Source organism: Buteo buteo, chromosome 12 (genome assembly GCF_964188355.1).
Source record: "Buteo buteo chromosome 12, bButBut1.hap1.1, whole genome shotgun sequence".
In the NCBI taxonomy this organism is placed as follows: domain Eukaryota; kingdom Metazoa; phylum Chordata; class Aves; order Accipitriformes; family Accipitridae; genus Buteo; species Buteo buteo.
This window is the reverse complement of record NC_134182.1, coordinates 22,502,416-22,517,464: the sequence shown is the minus strand read 5'-3', so window position 1 is coordinate 22,517,464 and position 15,049 is coordinate 22,502,416.

The window sequence follows — 15,049 nt, the reverse complement described above, 5'->3', positions numbered from 1 at the left end:
TCCCTCAAAGGCTTCCAGTCACGTCCACATTTTGGTGGCTGGCTAATTAAAATGCTATCTTCAGGCAGCCGGCTGGTGCTTTCTTCGTGCCTGCTTCATTTATTCTGTGGGATTCAAAGAGCGGAGGCACCATGAAAGGCAGAAAAGGGTGCCCTGGGCAGACATGACTGAAAACCCCAATAGCAATGAAGAAAAGGGTGCTTTTGGTTGGAAACCCTTTCTATCTTTCCCATTTGGCACCCGCTAGCTGGTTTAACCCCTTGTTGCTGATGTCTTATACTGCTGATTGGGCCTGTAAGTCAGCCAGGCTCTGCTTGGGCTTCACCACCACCTGCAGTGCCTATGTTAGAAATGCATGTAAAGCTTCTGTCCTTCAGCATGGTCCCACGAGGGATGTTGGAAGCCCAGAAGAAATCTGTTCACAGGCCACATCCTCCACTGTCTGCCTGCAGGAGCTTTGGTAGCGAGATGGGTATTTTTATTCCAGACCATGCAGTGAGCATGCAGGCAGCCTCTCTGTGCTTGGGACACCTGAAATTTAAGACTAATCCTCATCGTCCAGCACAAGGTCTGCAGTCCCAGTCCGTCCAAGCATCATGCTTGCTCGCAGCGCCCTGATCAGGTCTGGGCCAGTGTGGCCCCAGCAGCACTGTGCCACCCCACAGGCAGCTGCTGGCCCCTCCTGTGCTCCACAGTGCCCGACACCCTGCAGTGCGACGAGGCAGCTGACCTGCCAGCCGTCCCAGAGGGACCAGGCACTTGTGCCTGGACCTCCAGCCAAGTACCCCATATCTCGTAGGAGGTGGCAAGTTCTGGATAAGAGCAGGGAAGTGATATCCCCTGCACCAGCAGTGAAGGAGGGTGGGAGAGGAATGCAAACAGTGCCTGACCGCAGCTTTGGGGAAGGCTTTCCCTTCAGTTTGGTGAGCTGGGAGGACCCTGGGGGCTTTGCACCATGGAGGGGACAAGGGTCAGGTCCCCCTTCAAATGTCAGTGGTTTGTTGGCTGCCCGCATCAGGGAGGGGGTCCCCAAGTACCTCCCAGAACTGCAGCTCGCCATCTGTGTGAGGAGGTTACAGGCTTATATGGGCAAATGGGCTTGTTGGGTACATGCCATCTGTTCACCTGCCCAAGGGGGACCTCCTGAGGCCAAAAAAGCCTTCCATAAGGATTTCTTTCAATGTGCTGCCTGAGCCGACTCTATACATTCAGGCGGGAGATGCTGCATGTTCACAGCTGAGGGACACGTTAGAAAATATCTGCGCTTCTGGGCTGTAGCTGTGCGTTGTGATACTGCGCTAATCTTGCTGGTTTGTGCTCGTTATTTTTACCTCGCACTTTCGGATGCCCAGACATTCCTTTGGGGGTGAAAAAAAGCCCAATCCCTCCCTAACCTGAGAGTGCCCAAGCATCTCCTTAGGCATTGGGGCTGCCTGCTGCAACTTGCTGCTGTAGGCTTCTACATGCCTTTGGCACCCAGGTACCTCTGCTGCCCACCCTGTGCTGCCTGTCTCCTGGCCAAGCTTGGTGCACACAACAGGGAAGGTGGGCTGCAAGCCTGATGCCAGCATAGCAGGGGTTCAGCTAGGGGGTTACTTTGACATCTCCTTTGCCAACTATTCTGGGAGCTGTTGGTGTGCTCCATGCTTGGAGCGTGTTGCGTGGTAGGACCCAGGCTGGGAAAGGCGTCTGGCTCTGCTGAGTGCCCTGCCAGGACTGCTGATGAGTGGCAATTCCTGCTGAGCACTCCCCAGGGAGGCCTGTGTAATGCAAAATAATCTGGGATGCAGGTCAGGATGTCTTGCTCCCAACCCGTGTGGTGCCTTGGAGGTGAGAAGCTTTGGCTCTGGATGGCAATATCTCTGAATCTTGGTTGAACGGGCCTGTGGCAAAGGAAGGGTGTGTCTCACACAAGTCTTTGGGCTTTTTGTGTGCAACTCTGTTCAATGGGAGTATTATCTAAGCAAAAGGGGGAGAGACCTAACCCTTTATCTGGAAGCCCTATGGACAGCTCAGGAGAGGTGGCACAAGATGAGTACAATGATCAGCTCAAGTGAATAATTCAGTTCCATCATCTCTTCAGAGATTTTAAGGCCCAAAGCATGACCTGCCTGAGCCGACCAGAGCCCTTCACCTTCATCTTGCCCATAACTCCTACCTGAGCCATTGTGGACACTTTGGAAAGGCATCCAAGCTGCTGTCTCACTGCCTGTCCTTACTGTCCTTCTCACCTACAGAGAACCTGGCGGCACTGGAGGCAGCCTGTGCCATGACCATATTGATACCCAGGAAGTGTGTGTTTGTGTCATCAGCCTCTTCTCCAGAAGCTGGGCTCCCACCAGCATGCCTCCCTGCCCTTCCTGCCTGTGCTCCACTCTGGCTCCATGAGTGCAGAAGCAAAAGCCCCAATAGAGCTTTATGATGGACTCATTCCTTTCAAATAAACCTCATCTGGCTGCTTGGAGGCCAGTGCAGGTACTAGCTTTTGGAAATACAACTTGCTGTCAATCACCTCCACTTTTTTTTTCCCAGCTTGAATTGGCTCATTCCTCCTCCAAGTCCCCTTCCTTATGTTGGGCATGTTGCCGGAACGTTCAAACCTTCTTTTATTTGCATTGCAAGGACCTCACATCTGGGAGAAGCAGAATGGAGACTCCTGAGCAGATCATGTTTCTTCTAAGGTGTTGTTGCTCCTGGGGAATGAGGACCCAACTCCTACTTATTTTGATTTACCATTAGAAGTGCAGTGAATGGGAGGTCAACAGCACTGGATCTGTTTCCAGTCTCCATAGGCACCATAAGTTATGAGTCACAGGATTGTCCTGAGTTATTTGGTGACTAATCTGAGGCTGGTCTGGAGGCTTACAGCCAATTACTTGCTTGCAGTATTGGCTCATCAGAGCTCTGTGTTGTGAATGTGAAGTCTAGACCTAGTCAATACACAGCACCTAGGAGAACTGGCTGAGCTGCTGAAGGAGGTGCTGAGTCAGGGAGTGGCACTGCCCTCTGCACCAGTACCCCACTGGAGTGGCTGGATGTACAGTGCAAGAGGCTGTGACATTTGTGAGTCACTTTGTGGGACTGAGTGTGATCCACACCCCTGCTGAATTGTTGGGACCAGTCACGGACTCAGAGACATCCCAAGAGGAACAATTTCTGGGTTTAGGTTGTCTTGTCAACTAGTTGCAAATGTGCTGCTGTTCTGAACATGTCTATCTTTGTGTAGGTCGTAGCCCACAGCCTAATCTGTTGCACTGGACTCTGTCCTGCTCTTTAGCCTCTTTCCTCTGCCTTAATTTCACCCTGTTGCTGTGAGTTTGAAGATGTGTCAGTAGGTGTGTTCCCTTCCTCTCTGACGTAGACCCCTCAGATGCTTGTGGAGTCTCATCACATCTCCTCTGCGGACGTTTCTTGGATGGTGACATAAAATGGTTCTACAAAGTCCCTGGCATCAACTCATTGAGCTTTGCCCTCAATCATTCCTGTTCTTCATCTCCCGACACCTTTCATATATAACAATAATACTCCTTTTCCTTCAAAAGTTGTCTACTGCTGAACACACTCAAAGGTGGATCGCTCCAGAACCATAGAAGAAGAAACAGGCAGATGGCTCTGAACATAACCCCTTGTGTCTTGTGTTGGATGCATCTCTCCATGGTTGCTCTTTCTCAACCTCTTCTGGCAGTTCTGCTTTCCAGGGCGTCCCCTCTCACTGCAAAGCAGCTTTGCCCCAGAAACTTTAGCTTATCTTTTCCCAAGTTAAATCTCATTTTGTTTCCTGCTCGTTTCTAATCTCTCTAAATCCTTTTGGAGGATTTCTCAGTTTGCACTGGAATTTGCAATCACTTCTGCTGGAGGTGCCAGCTTGGGGAGTTCATGGGGGAACCTTCTCCTTGGTGCTGCTGAGTCAGGAGGGTGCTGTGGCTCCCAGTGCCGGGGTGGGGGTGCCCCACAGTGTGGGTGCAGGTGTGGCCCTGCACGTAGCTGTGTTCAATTATCTGGTGAGCTGTATTTCTCCCTCACCATCAGATAGGAATTGCCTAGTGCAGCTGGAGGAACCGTGGGAGTCAGCGGGTCCTAGTCTGTAGAGCAGAGCAGAGGTGTGGGAAGTGAGGGAGCTGGGTTCAGTTCCCAGCTGGGTCACCAGTGCTCTGCTTTCCCTCCTTGCCTTGATTTCTCCATACATGAGACAAATCCCATTCTCCTCTTTTGGGACCCTTGACAGACAATCAAGTGCCATCACTTCTCATAATTTTATTGCCAGTTAGTAGAAGGCTTCCCATCTTGCTGAAGTACTTGCTGTCCACTTTCCCCAAAAGCAGGTAAGTCATTGTCCCCTCACCACCCAGTCCCAGTTGCAGTCATGTTTTTGTGCTCCTCTCCATCATTCAAGAGAGAACCTCAACAGGTATTTTGGTACCGATAGTACCTCCCTCTATCTGCTGTTTGGGAAGGGAGAGGAGCATACGGGGTATGGGGGTGGAGGGGAGGGGAAACAGCAAGGCACAGCTCAGGAGGGGCTTTGCTGGCTGGGAGAGGTGGGAGGCAGTGCAAGGGCGATGAGGGCAGAAGGTAAGGGATGCCCTGTAAGGCATAAGGATGAGGAGGAATAGGCTGACTGTGTCTCAGGAGTGGGGTGGGGCAAGCCTGAGATTATCTGGCAGCCCCAGGCAGGGAACGCTCCCAGTTACGAAACCTCCTGCACTCCCATGGACACATCTCTTGCTGGTGTGAATTGCTTTGAGTGCTGGAAAACTCATGGGTAGGGTTTTCAGGAGCACCTGAGCTGCCAGCTTCACAAGCACCTGGGGAGCCTTCCCTGGGCAGACCCTCAGCCTCCCCATGCCACGGAGAGCCCTGCCTCAGAAAGGGCAGTGGTGAGATGCTGCACGGATGCCTCTACGGCTATTGACTCCCCGAAGTCTCCCATCTCTGTGGGGTGACCATGCAGGCAAAGAGGCAGCTGCTAGAGCCCAGGTTGGCCAACACTGAGAATCTTGTGCTACTTACACCAGCACAAGAGCTGTGTGGTGTGCAAGACTACCTGCTTTTAGTCAAATCAAAAAGCTTTCAATCCTTCATACTCGTGAAAAAATAAAAGCCAACATGACCAAAGTATATTCCAAAAGCTTGGAAGGCCCAGATAGTGTTAGTTTTCAAACTGCTGTGGGGTTCAGCTGGGTGGGTGATTTGCCAGCTTCTTTCTACTTTCCTTCCTAGCCCTAAATCCTGCCAGGCCAGTGAGTCTCCTGGGGCATGCTTCAGACTCTGCTCTCCAGGCTCTTGCCATATCCCTTTACATCCAGGTTCCACCCTATTTTTAATCCATGCCCCATCTTCTGGTGTTGTCAATCTCAGACGTTTCCTAAACCTGGAAGAGGATTGTATATACGTCCTTGTCTCACTGTGGGTATTTTTTACAGTTTCTCTCCCAGTTTTAAGTCACTTGAGCTCTGTTTGCCTTCTGGGTTGTAGATACACACAAAACCCAGGCATCCAATTGCTGAGGTATCCATGGCAACTGTTAAATATTTTTTGCAGAGGGGACCTTCAAGACCCATTGGTGAAGAGGTGAAGTTTTGGCTGTTCTGTGCCAGGGTATGTCACCTTGCACCTATCCAGGGGCTGTTTCAGAGGGCTGTTGCGCTGCTTCAGTCCCAAGTATCTTTACATCTCTTCCAGGCTCCTCAGACATCTGAGGACCATGAGCCAAACCCATTAGCTCCTCATCCTCGGTGTCCTGGGATCATTCAGCAGCGACCAGAGCACTGGCACCCTGCAGCTTCCTCATTGGATGCTCTGCTCTGAGCAGCGAGTTTTCACTTTTTCTTTAATCACATCACCAAGTTTTAATGCCCAGCAAGAACTTTGACCCTTATCCAGGGATTAGTTGTTATCCTTAAGAGCTTTCTGCAGCAAGCCTTGTAAAAGAACTCCAGCTTTGGAGAATGCAGGCAAATCATGTCCACCGGGTTAATTTTCTTTATTAGCTGACTACCTTGTTTTTTCATCCCCAGCCCTTGGATATTGTCTCCTCACTCTGGGAGAAGGGCCATTCCCATCAGTTCACAGGAATTTCACTGCCAGGATCCTTGTTACCACCAAGCCACCCTCAGCAAGAAGGGGAAATCTTGGCCTCGGTGAAATTAAGGGAAAAACGTTATGTTCCCTCGTTGGGCTGTTTTGCATCCCACAGCAGCAAAATTAGGCAGTGATGGAGGGCTGCCAGACAGACCCTGTAAAGAGGCAAAATGTTTTAAATAGGGGTGGTAGAGGCAGCTGGGGTTAAGCAGAGGTAGCAAAATCCATTCAGCTGTTTAGCAAGTTGTCTTCATGAAAAGAAATGTGGGCATCTGTCTTTCCTTATATCTCTATCACAGCCTATTTCAAGTATAATTCTGTTTACTGAGCAGGATTTTAAGTAAGGCATAAAAGGGGATTTTTGTTCTGGTTATTGACTGTTATTTTTCATGTGTGTGCAAGGTACTTGGATACGGGAAAACCGGGAGCACAGTATGTTTTGCTCTAAGTAATTAGAGGCAGGATTCACAGGTATATTCTGGCTGCTTTCAGCCTTTCCCGTGACAGAAAGCAGCTGCACACCCAGCATTAGCCAATCTGCTAATAGGCTGTGTCACAAGACACAGCATCACCATGTCTCACAAAGCAACTGCATTGTCCTCTCTAAGCTTATTGTGCGAAATATCACGGGAACACCACCAAATCGTGTCCTGCAGACTGTTCCAGACAAAACATCCACAGCCCGGCTCCCTGACCTGGATTGGGGTCCTTGAGGGAAGAGAGGAGGTACCTAGCTTTTGCTATGCTGGGAGCACAGGAGGTCCGTGCGCTCATTCAGCATCTCCACGCAGACCTGCCTGTATGCATGGACTCCAGATGCTTCCCATTTTCTCGTTCAGACAATAAGTGCGTGGAACATGTTAGTGACAAAAATTGGTCTGTGGGTACCTCTGAACCAGGTCCTTGGCTCTCCCAGCCCAGGTGGCCAGACAGACTGAGCCCTGCACCAGAAAAGAGTGGATCCTTTGAGCTGGGGCTGTTAGCTAGCACTGGATGACTGGTCTCTAACTTGCTGAGCGTGAGGGGGTGTGCATAAAGATGGAAGGCAGAGTAATGACAGGAAACCTGCTTGGAGGCTGCTACAAAGAACAAAGGGAGTTTTGGATAGGATCTTTTAGCCAAGATGAACCAAAGCTGCGGCCTCTATGGAAGACTTTTTTGCCAAACTCTGGGTTTTGGCTTCGTGTAAGAGAAAGTGGCTAAAAGTTACAGGGTTGTACAGTACAGGTGATCCTGTACCTTGGTTCTGTGCCACAGCTTGGAGTCCCAGGTCCTCTTCCCAGCCCTGTGCCTTGCTAATTAGGTCAGTGTCAATCACTACTCCAGTCTGTGCCTCAGTTTCTTCATCTGTTAGTGGTGATAACATTACAGTGGCGATAACAGTAGTGAGCTACCCTGGGGGATGATCTATAAGTGAATTAATGGCAAGGAGTTAAAGAAGAATTAATTGGTAGCCTCTGTTGAGTGCTCAGAGATTCCACGATAGCAGGCAGTGAGTGGCGAGCCGAAGTTTTGTGTGCTGTGCAAAGCACAGCTTTGCTTACATTGCAGCTTGTCTCTGAGTCTTTGCTCCTCTCTGTGTGGCTCCAAAGGAAAGTCACGCCTTGATTAAGACAAGCGCTCATCAGTCACGTAATGTTGTTTCCAGGTGTGCAGCAGTCTGTGTGGGCAGGATGGAGTAGCTTCCCAGCTGCAACTGTCTTCCCTTGAAGCAATATGTAAAGAGATAATCCAGGGGTAACATTCTCTATGAGACCCCCACATGTTGCATGTGATGACAGAGCAAAGAGAAAAAACTAGAAGAAACAGAGCTAAGTGGGATGTTGCTTGTAGCATACTAGTGCTGTAGTGTTTTAACCATAAACTGGTAAAAGCTCAGCAGCATGGCTCTGGAGGAGAGAAACTTGGAGGGAGCAAAGTATCACACAAAGTCCGCTGGGAGGGTAAGATCAAGGATTGGAAAGAAATGTCTGCTGAGGGCTGGATTTGGCCTCCACCTCCATGGTATGAACTGTGAGTCTGGGGTATGACAACTACTTATTAGGTTTCAAGTTTTTTCAGTCTCTGAACCCCTGCCCCTCTTCCAGGAGTGTTTAGGAGCTCTTCAGAGAAATCAGATGCATAGATCTCTGCAGAGCACCCAGCAAAGTGCCCTGCTTTGTCACTACTTCTGGATCACTAAGATGTAGTCGCCAGATCTGTGGAGATCTCTGGAATGCAGGTAGATGATCACCCTTGGTGGATTTTTTCACCTCTCTGCACCTCAATTTTCTTCTCTGTAAAACAGGGATGTTAAAACCAACATGGTAGGGTCCATAAGGCAGGAGCGAGGGGTAGGGGCAGAGCTGGGGGGCCATGTGTAGGTCTGAGCAATACCCCAAAAGACCAGGACTCTTCGTGGATAGGGGATGATGCCTCCAACGCAGCCGAGTGCAGGTGCTGGGAAGAAAGCGGATGCTCAGAGCTGGCATGTCTGCTCTGCACCCGTTTGCACAAGCTGTGCTGTGTTACGCAGGTCACCCTGGGGAGCTGGGGTCCCCCAGTCCATGGGGGCTGCCCTGCGCCTCAGGTCAGGATGGTCTGCTTGTAACCCCCTCCCCTGCGCACAGCAGGTCCCCGAGGCAGCTGGGCACCCACCTCACCCCCCATCCCCACAGCTTCTACCTCCAAAGATGGAGCTTCTCTCCCCTGAGAACAAAGCAATGTGGCAATGCTCTCAGACCTTGGCTTGTAACAGCAGTAACCTCCGAGCTGCTGACTGTTGCTCAGCAATAAACACCACTCGTGCTATTAATAAACACTATCTGTCAGCCTTGGTATTTTTAATGCTGGGACACTGTGCCCTGGCATGTGGAGCCACTCAGAGACTGAAGGCTGGATTCAGAGATGAGCCTAAACTGGTGTAAGGTGCTGCATCGTGCAGTCCTGCAGCTTGCGCCTGTTGCAAGGTGGAAGGTCTCTGCTCTCCTTGGTGTATTAGACAGGATCCAAGTTCCTCCCCACAAGGGATTTCCTCTCCCACCATTGCAATCCCAAAGCACTGAGACTCAGAGACAGGGTCTATCCACTCTCATAGCCTGGGATAGATCTAACAGGATCTCTGGACCCGTGTGAGTCAGTGAAAATACTTCAGCTTTTTCCCCGTGATGTGCCAATATGCTTAGCTGAATCAGCAAGGGAATGCTGCCTGCTTACACAGTGTCTTTGGACTCACAGTCCTGGTATAGGAGTTTTCAAGCACCAGCTTAAGATGTGCTCCCCTCTGCACAGAGGTCATCAAGAAAGCCCTGATGGGATCGGTGCCTCTGAACGGGGTGCCTGGATCCTGCCAACCGCGCATGACTCCTCCGCTGGCAGCCTGGAAGAAAAATAGGAAGGAAAAGTAGAATGAAGCATGTATGGGGGCCAGTCACGTTGTACTGAAGCTCCCGGCTGCTTCCACCTGGCTGGGGTGTGAGCCATCCCTGCATTGAGCTGATTGCTCTCCACTGGGGTTAGTCTATGCCCAGGCAGAGCTGAAGGGGGCTGGTGTGATGCTGCAAGGGGGTCTGCATGGGAGAGGGTCCAAGGCAGCGGGAAAGAGCCAGTTTCACCTGCAGCCTCAGCGTTTGGCCCTGGCAGTGCAGCTCGGGTGGCAGGTGGGTGGCTCCTCCTGTGCTCAGGGGCAGGGAGTGGGTCTGTGGGTGCTGGCGAGCCGGGGTGGGGTGCGGGTGATGTCAGAGGGGAGCAGCGTGGCCCCGGCACTGGCTGCTGCCAGGGTGCACCGGGGGCTGCCAGGCTGGCTGAGGCTGCTCCCAGGGGGGGCTTCACCCTTTGCTACTCTGAGCATGGCAAGGGAGGCTGTGGGGGGTTTTGGAGGGGCAGTGGGGAGGAACAACTGAGCAAACAGTGAGCTGGCCAAGCAAACAGCCACCAAAGTGAAACAATGGTCCCGTTCAGGTAAAGCTCAGCAAATACTGTGTAAAACCTGCTGCTGGCAGTGGTGCTTGTCCTAGTCATCAGGTATAGCACTATCAGAAGGCAGATACAGAGCAACCTAGAGAGGCAGGGAGAGGTTATGCAAGAGAAAGCTCTGGCCAGAATGACTCAACACTCATTAGCAGTGGCACACCTATGAGAAGCCCATTAAAACTGAAAGAAGCTCAAACACTTTATTTCTTCTCTTTGCTGTAAACCATGTCTTTCCCATGTGCACATCTCAGTGTCTGCAGTGATGGCAGCAGAGAGAGAAGCACTCTGTATCATAATCCCTGGTTCTTGGAGCTGCACAGCATTTCTGGAGAATTACTCTGTGGCCTGAAGAGCTTCCAGCATCACTGGAAGCAAGTCATTATAAGGGAGTGCACATGGCCAGGGGAAAGGGAGGTGCGAGAACAAAGTAACAGAGGTAATTCCTTACCCTGCCACTTTAACCCCCTTTAAGTTCCCCCCAAGCCTGGGCCCAGCCCCCCTGGCTCTGCTTCTGCCCCTCTCTCCTGCCCCATGGCTCCCACCAGCCCAGCCCCAGGCCCCCAATACCTCCCTCCAGCCTGATGGGCTTGTCAGTGATGTGATCCAAAGCTCATTTTTCAACCAGTGCCTCGGACTCTGGTTTCTTCAGAGCCATCCACCCTGATGTCTGCAACCTGTTATAAAGGCTGAAGAATCTGAATGATGGCACTGCCCTCGTGTGCTGTGTGCAGCCCTGCGCTGGGTTGACAGTGCCTGTAGCACAGTTGTAGATCTGCACCTAGGAGATGCCCTCAGCATTTAGGGTGAAGCTGTGCTCTCTGAAGACCATCCACCTACCAGCTTGCCCTTGCCTGCTGCCTGGTTTCTTGGACATGTCCTTGATGAAAGCACCAAACTAGAGGGAGAGGACACTTCTATGTGTCTAGGTATAAATATCCCAACCTGGGGTGTGCAGGGTAGGGACATGAGCAGAAAGCATGTCTGCAGCACACCTCCCTGACACTGGTGTCCCTTGCTGGTACATCACTGGGGAAATGGCTTCATTTTTCTGCTCCCATTAAATACACCAAAATGTAGGTTTACCTTGAAGTGCTTAGTATAGAGCTCTAGGACTGGTCTTGTAGTAAAACTCCCTTAAGTCACTTCTCCATTAGTATTTTATGAGGAGATAGATAAATCCAGTCATCCCTTGGGTATGTCTGCATTGCATTCCAGAGGTGGGATCACAGCTTGGTAAACACACCCTAACGAGCTTGGGTTTTAATCTGAGTTTTAACCTAGTTTTCTGCCTGTTAGCGTGGGTATCTGTAGCAGTGTGTCACTAAGATGTCTGGATTGCAGACCCCTCCTAGGCCAGGCTTGGATGTCTGCTGCTCTCCCATTAGTCCTCAGCTAGTTTAAGTTGGCTCAAGGATGTGTCCCCAAGCCATCCTCATGATTTTGGACTGCTGTTTTGGCACTTTATGTCACTGCCAAACTCCCACCACTTCCTCCAGTCTAGAGCCACCGCAAGTGCTCTGCTTTTGCCCTGCTACTCCCAATACATGTCTGAGCTCTTGGGCTTGCTGGTTTGGACCGAGGTGCGCAGCTCTCTTGTAATTTGGATGAAGGGATCTTGCTCAAATGCAGGGGCTCCAGAAGGTGTGCTGCATGCTGCAGTGGGGACGGATGGTCCCAGCCCTCTGCACTGAGGGTGGCTTTGCTGTTCTAGACAATTATCTGCCACAAAGGAGACAAGTTATCCTGCCCCACTCTTCCTCCCAGTGCCTCTCTCTCCCACCCTCATGGTGCCCGCAGCAAGTCTTTAAGAGGGGTCTTCTCTCTCAGAAACACCATCCTAGGCCCGCTGCGAGCAGCCCTTTTATCTGATTCAGATTAGGTTTCTGCTTTTCTTTTCTCTCCACTGACACGCAGAAGAGTGATACCCCCCAGGGGAGGGTCTATGCATGTTCCAAATGGTATCAGTTTTGACTTATTATTTTTTAATATCATGTTGCTTACTGTTGCCATTGCATGGAGTTAGCTGAGTTTGGGAAAGACTGCTCTTCTTTGGACAGGACAGATGGTCTGAAAATTAATTTTTTCCCTTGCCTACCTAAAGATCCAAAGCAGGCTGTTCTGTCATCAGAACTTTGCTTAGGCAAGATCTTTCCTCAGCAGAAGTGGGGGAGAAGATGGGGATAAGGGGGAAAGCAAGAGGGAGATGAGTGCGCTCTACCACAGTTGAGGTTTCTGTTTGTCTCCTTGTCTCCCCTCCGCAGAGCCTCCTTCCACTCCTGCCAGTTTCCCAGTGGTCTAATTCAGAGCTGCATCTGGGATGGGGCCAGTGCCAGACACTGCAGGGAAGAGGGGCAGGAAATGCAGCTGCAGGTAATTATGAAACAACCTGCTCCAATGTGTCATTTTGTCTTAATCCCTGTCAGTCAGGGCTGGCTTATATCCTGGAGCAAGAGGGCTTAGATCTCTTACGTTTTTATTCTATCTTGTGTAGCTCTGGATGCTCTTTTTTACCCATTGAAACATCTGATCCTTTCGTGCTTCCTGCGAAGCTCTTGGCCTCCCTGATGACAATGATTTCCATCTGTGCTCTCCCTCAGATCATTTCCAGGCTCCTTTTGGTGAGTGTGTGGGTTCAGGGGGATCTGAGCTCCCGTTTTGTGAATGAGTTCAAAGGCTTGCTGGGAAAACTTCTTGAGCTCTTGCTGCCTCACAAGCTCCACAAAGCTCGGCTCCCTGTCCTACAGTCAGCAGGACTGTGTGGGTCCTGGTCAGTGTAGATGGGTCCTGTTGTGCTTCTTGCCAGGGTCATGAGCCAAGCTGTTGGGCTGTTCAGAGTGGCGAGAAGAAGACTCCAGGCAGGAAGAGAGGAAGGGAAGATGACCAGAACCCACATGCTCAAGCCAGCTCCAGTATCAGTCTTAGGAGGGACACTACCTGACACACACTTTACTCCTTGTACGTCCACTGGGCAGACGAAGAACACTACATTTATTGCCACTACTACTTTTAGTATGCAGCTCTCAAACGCATAGACCTATATCGTCTCAAAATGTTCGCTTATTTTGTTTGGCCTGAATCCTAGAGGACATAACTGTGGGTTTCCGAATATTTAAGGCCAATGTGTTATTTATAAGCCATGTCGGAAACATCCTGAGCATGCGGATTTTTAGTGAGGAGAGTCTGGGTTTGGTATGTCTGCACACCTCGGGTTTACCATTCTGCAGTGCTGTCTGTGGTGATTGCATTTGAGGTTAGCAATGTCTGTAGCTGCACTAGTCTCATGACATTCTCTTCTTAATGCCTTCAAATCTACTGGCAAACAGCAAGGAAATAATAAGGCCGGTAGCAAAGGACTGAGGGAGACCTTGTGTGCTTTTGGATCCCTTGCAGCATCTCCATTTAAACTTCTGGCAGGCGTCACACCCCTCCTCTCTACTCTCCTTTGGCCCCCAACAGAGCCCTTGCCCTTTTCTTCTGAGATGGTGACCACCATCCTTGGCATAGCACCTCAGCCTGCAACCTCCTCCCCAGGGAGGAGCGAGAGACAGAGAATTGAGCCTCCTCCTCTGACTACTGCTCCGTCTACCCATCCCTCATGCTGTTTAAATGGAACTCATCTCCATGCTGGCTGCCCACAGCATCCCTCCTCAGCAGCCTTTCCTCTGCAATACATGATCTGTGCAGCGCAACTGCTCGGCAACTAGCCAAGAGCCCGAGCAACTCCTGGGGCCCACGTTTTCCTTCTCCTGCAGGAGCAATTAGGCTGCTCCAAGGCTGTCTTCAGTAGGCTGATGTTATCTCCACCATGACGCAGGCGAGCAGCACTAAGCCCTTGTAATAACCATGCCAGGGTCACTCTCTCCCCGCTGCCTGTGTGCCTCTACCTGCGAGATAGGCTGAGCTCCAGGACTCTTCCGCCTATCTTCAGCCAACAGGCAAAGCCTTTCCTTTAGCAGCACTAAAGCTTGAGAAAGCCTCTCTGCTCTGTGCTTGAGGCAAACCTGCAAGGCTTTTTGGAGGGGAGATGCATCCCGCAGTTCCTGCGAAAGCTACTCTTTGCTTGGCATGTTGAGGCCAGGGAGCCACTCTGGCTGGGGACTGGTTCTCCAGGGGAGAGCCTTGGCTTTCCGACCAAACCACAAAAGGTCTGACATTTTGCTGCCTGCTAATTGAGACAAGATAAAAGTTTGCGTCAGGGACGCCTGCTCCTACTGACACCATCGTATCCAGCGGGCCTGCTCTGCTCGGGTGTTAATTGTGTCTAAGAGTGCTCCCAGCCACCCTGTGTCACTGCCCAGGGAGAGGCAATCTCTACCCTGGAAAGCTTTTACCTAATTAGACAAGACAGGGAGGGAGACAGAAAGAAGGAAGTGGCAAAATAGCTTGCTCAGGGCCACGTGTCGGGTGAGTCGTAACAGCAGGACATGAAGCCAGGTCTCATGGCACTTGCACTACGGGCGCACATCGCCTCCATGGCAGCGCTCTGGCACAGTGTAGTACCTGACCCGTCCCAGGGCCAGGCACCCTCCAGCCTACACTTGCCCTTCACCCATGGGCTGCAGGAGGGCACTTTCCTCTCCTGGCACAGACCACAGCTTGGCAGGGAAAGCTTGGCCTGGCTGGGGGCATGGGTGGGAGGACAGGGAGGCGAGCACTGGCCAGCCCGCAACCCCCGAGAGCAGACGGAGGGTTTGGGGCACTGTTGGCAGTGGGTAGTGACACCTGGGCAAATGAGGGGTGTGTGGCCCTGGAGCCAGGGGCAGGCAGGTGGCTGATGCCTGTGATAAATGCATAGCCATGGAAGTGATGTGGTGAGCCATTCCTGTGTGCCTGCAGGTGGGTTCCCCTTGCCCAGAGAGACCTCAGCATTGGTCACTAAGCCTGGGGAAAAATTCCCAAGGCTGTGGTGTCTGATGCTGCATCAGTCACCAGAGAGAGAATACCACGGGTCAGGCTCCGCACAGGGCACTGGTCCCATTGTATTCTGTCGCCAACTAATGCGGAATTTGCCATGGGG